Source organism: Orycteropus afer, unplaced genomic scaffold (assembly GCF_000298275.1).
Source record: "Orycteropus afer afer isolate SDZICR_OR568_19922 unplaced genomic scaffold, OryAfe1.0 scaffold00024, whole genome shotgun sequence".
Lineage (NCBI taxonomy): Eukaryota > Metazoa > Chordata > Mammalia > Tubulidentata > Orycteropodidae > Orycteropus > Orycteropus afer.
This window is the reverse complement of record NW_006921611.1, coordinates 14058437-14063265: the sequence shown is the minus strand read 5'-3', so window position 1 is coordinate 14063265 and position 4829 is coordinate 14058437.

Genomic DNA, 4829 nt, shown 5'->3' with positions numbered 1-4829 from the left:
AATAATAATAATAATAATAATAATAATAATAATAAAGTGTTAAAAAGCATAGATGCAACTTTGAAGACTGAAGTGTGCCTGACCCAAGCCATACTATCTTCAATTGGCTCATAAGCATGTGAAAGCTGAACAATGAATAAGGAAGACCAAAGAAGAATTGATGCCTTTGAATTATGGTGCTGGAGAATATTGAATATACCATGGACTGCCAGAAAAACGAACAAATCTTTTGGAAGAGGTGAAGCTGAAATTTTCCTTAGAAGCAAGGATGGTGAGACTTTGTCTCTGGTACTTTGGTTATGTTATCAGAAGGGACCAGTCCCTGGCGAAGGATATCATGCTTGGTAAAGTAGAGGGTCAGCAAAAAAGAGAAAGACCCTCGGTGAGAGGGATTGACACTGTGGCTGCAATAATGAGCTCAAGCTCAAGCGATCATCATGAGAATGGTGCAAGACTGGACAGTGTTTTGTTCTGTTATACACAGGGTTGCTATAAGTCAGAATCTACTCAGCAGCACCTAACAACCGCAGTAACAATTGTTATTTCAGGATTGTGTGTGTAACAGTATTTACCTTTAACTCCTATGTTCCTCCCAGTGTCTTCCTTTCACTTGATCATTTTGAAATTTTGATATTTTTGTCATGGTTTTTTGTATTAATTTTGATTTTTAAAATTACTGCATTGAAGTGCTGTTTATCTTAAACTGCATACAGCTACACACACACACACACAAATGAATACAGGTTAAAAAAAATAGTGAAAGCAGAATCAAGTCTACCATCTCAGTAACAGCAATGTACTAATGTCAGTTTCCTGGATTTGATATTGTATTACAGCTTTATGAGATGTCACCATTGAGGGAGGTTGAGTATACTACTTCTTGTGAATCTATAATTATTTCAAAATAAAATGTTTTCAAAATATTGTATGTATTTTAAATAAAAGATTGGCTCACAAAGTGAAGAATATCATCCAGGAGTACTGTGCTCCTTAAGGAAAAACAAAAGGCATCTATATGAGATTGAATGGTCAACAGCTACTTTAAAACAAAGATGAAAATGTAAGGGGACAGGAAAACTAGATTAATGAAAATAAAACAACCAGAACGGAAATGATGAGAACGTGCACGCATTGTGAAGAACTTAACCAATGTCATAGAACAATGTGTAGAAATTATTGAAGGAGAACCTAAACTGCTGTGTCCACCTTACTGAAAACACAAGAAAAGATTATTAATTGTGTGTGTGTGTGTGTATGTGTGTATGGGAGCTCTTAGGTATTTGACTGCTAACCAGGCTAGTGCTTCAAACCCACCAGCCACTCCTCAGAAGGAAGTGCTTTGGGCAATCTACTTCTGTAGTGACACCATCTTGGAAACCCAAGGAGGGGTCACTATGAGTCAGATCTGACTCAATGGCAGTGTTTGTTTGTTTGTTTTTTAATATATGTATGTGTGTGTGTGTGTGTGTGTAGTATTTATATTAATTACTGAGCTTTTTGGCACCCATTCAGTTTAATTTTGAGCCCAAGGCAATGCTTCATTTGCCTCCTGTGTCCTGGCCCTGCTTGCTCTACCATAACTCCTGACCTTAAAATAATGGGAGCATCAACCAAGAATCTCATCTCATTCAGCCAATTTACAGAAGCCTTTGCTTTCCATTTGGGCCAGGTTGCAGATTATGGCCCATAAACACATCCACCTAACCTCCTATTCCCCTGCTAATTCTGTTCCTGGAAGGCACTCTCCCCAACTCTCCTTCTCCCTTTTGTCTTCCAGTAAACAACCTATGTGGAAAGTTCAATCAAGAGCAACAATGCGGTAAGCTTTTCTTTTTTCTCTTTTTGTTCTTTGAACATTTCAGGTCAATTTCAGTAAAGATGGTTCATGGTGTAAACAAATGATGTCACATCCCACTTAAATTTTTAATTATAATTCAGGGTCGATAATCTTCTCAAGTGCCCAGGTCATTTCAGTGTGAAGGCCAAAGTAGAGAATCATGGCTCCAAGCCAGTGTTTCCTCATTTTGCTTGAGTGTTACACTCATTTAGGTCTGATTTACCTGGGAACTTAGAAATCCAAATTCTGGAGCCCCACTCAGATCTACAGACACAGAACTATGGGGGGTGGAGCTAGCAATCTATCTGCAGAAAAACCCTCCAGGTGATTCTGATCCATGCTAAAATTTATTTGATCTTGAGATTCTGATTACATGGGTCTGAGTTAGGGTCTTAATGTAGTACATTTAGAAAGTGCCTCAGATAATTCTGATGAGTACCACAGTGGAGAGCTACTGGTCTCTGCTTCTTCTTGGTTTGATAACTCAATCTCAGTTCCTGGTTCTTCAGCATAGCTTTGCCCTGGGTGTTTATATTTCCTTTAGAGAAACCAAAGACCTTCCTTTAATAGCAGTCTAATGGATCTAAGAGGAAATAAAACACATTTTCAAGAAAATGCCATTCTAAGCACCGATAGCTTCCCAAGAGGTTCTCTTTATTTTTACAGGTTTTGGTTTCCATATTCTTTAACTTTCTCTGAACTTCCACAGTGTAACCTAAACCTCACAAATGTAAAATAAAAATCATTCTAAACTTGGCCTGTGATAGAATTTTTTACTTGATATAATTCACATCTTCTGAGAATATCATTTTATTCCTGTTAAAATACTTGAGCAATGTTTTCATTAAATTCAACGAGATTATTACCTGTTCTGAGAAACCAATCACCCACCCAGCTGTCAATCAAGAGTCTAAACCAAAAAAAGAAAAAACTAAACTCACTACCGTGGGCCAAACGTTCTGACCTGGTCTAATAATGATTATCTGAACAGTCTCTTATGTAATAACATATCTCTACCAAATGTGAATGGTGACTGCTAGGTGCCTTCTCTAGCATTATATTGTAATATAATATAATGAAAATTATTTATTACATAATAAAATGCATAATCATATAAGGGGTGCTCATGCTTAAAATTTTATACAATAGAACTAGACAGAACTAGACAAAAGTAATAAGTGATAGTCCCTCCCCAGAATTCCACTTCCTAAAGGTAACAGATTCTAGTATATGTGTCCTTCCAGGCCATAGTGTATTCATTTATTCTTCTGGTGTTTATTGAGCACCTACCATACTGAGCAAGGAGCTCTGGAGGTGTAGTAGTTAAGGCATTTGGCTGCTAACCAAAAGGTTGATGGTTCGAACCCTCTAGTCACTCTGTGGAAGAAAGGTAATTGGCTTCTGTAAAGATTTACAGCCTTGGAAATTTTATGTGGCAGCTTTACTCTGTTCCAAAGGGTCACTATGAGTCGGAATGGACTCGATGGCAGTGAGTGGTGCTGATGGGTGGAGTATAAAGTGGAGAAGGGAGATTCTCAATACTGAGAAAGGAAGGAGTGTTAGAGGCCACTGGCAGTAGCAGTGACCAAGCCCCATTTGCACCTGGTACAACATGGGGGCTTGTTTCAAAGTGACCTAAGGAGGTAGCACACTAGGTATGTCCATGTGGGGGCCTTGGTGAAAGTCCCCCTGTATCAGCCTGGGGACCAAATCTATTGGCCTTTAAAATAGCCACTAGGCATTGAACATCTCATTTTTGGGTCAAGGGCAGAGGCCCTTCCTTAAATTTTCTCAACTGAATAAACACCTCTATTACTCCTGCATGGCCCTGAGGCAGGAAAGTTTCCCCAATAAGAACTGACATTGAGCATCTCACTGCTCTGGTGAGTAGAGGATGTTGTTGCTGTTGTTGTTATGTGCTGTCAAGTTGGACCAGACTCATAGTGACCCCTCCTTGGGTTTCTGAAGCAGTATCACTATGGAAGTAGATTGCTCAACCTTCCTTCTGAGGAGTGGCTGGTGGGCTTGAACCGCCAGCCTTCTGGTTAGCAGTCAAGTGCCTTAGGCACTATGCTACCAGAGTAGTAGGATAGGAGCTAATGATATTTGATTTAGAAAAACAAAACAAGGTGTTTCCCGCATCCAAGTGTTGTGAAACAAATTTACATCCATCACACACACACACACTTTCTCTCTCTGGTGTAATTCCTCAGTATGATTATTGACTCCTAACCCTTTGGGTGGTACAAATGCTTAAATGATGGCCTACTAGTCTAAAGGTTGGTGGTTTGAACCCACCAGAGGCACCTCTGAAAATAGGCTTGGTGATTAGCTTCCAAAATCTCATAGCCTGAAAACCTGCAATTTGACTTTGCCCACATGGATTACCGTGTGTTGGAACCAACTAGGTGGCAAGTAACAACATCAAACTCTTTATTATCATTTTTTAAAAAGTGCAGAAAACAAAGCTTATGGGAAACCTCTTGTGTTGGTTAAGGTTATGTGTCAACTTGTCTATGCCATGATTCTCAGTAGTTTCGCAGATATGTAATCATCTTCCATTTTGTGATCTGATGTGAGTAGCCAATCAGTTGAAAGGGGAGTTTGCTTAGGGGTGTGGCATGCATCCAATATATATGGATAATCTGGCAAAACTTGTTCTCTCTCCTGCATTCTCCTCAAATCCTATGACATCCAGTTCTTGGAGTACTTAGGACATGAGCCAGCAGCCTGCCCCCTGACCTGCAGATTTGGGGTTCATCAGCCCCTGTTACCACATGAGTCAGTGGGAGCCTGATGCTGAATCACGGATTTGGAACTTGCCAGCCTCCATATCTGTGTGAGCTATTTCCTTGAAATCTCTCTCTCTCTCTCTCTCTCTCTCTCTCTCCGTATATATGCTTCTCTGGTTTTCTTCCTCTAGAGAACCCAGCCTAAGACACCCCTTCTTCCCAGTGCTATGGTTTGTCACTGATTTAGTGGAAGTCCACAC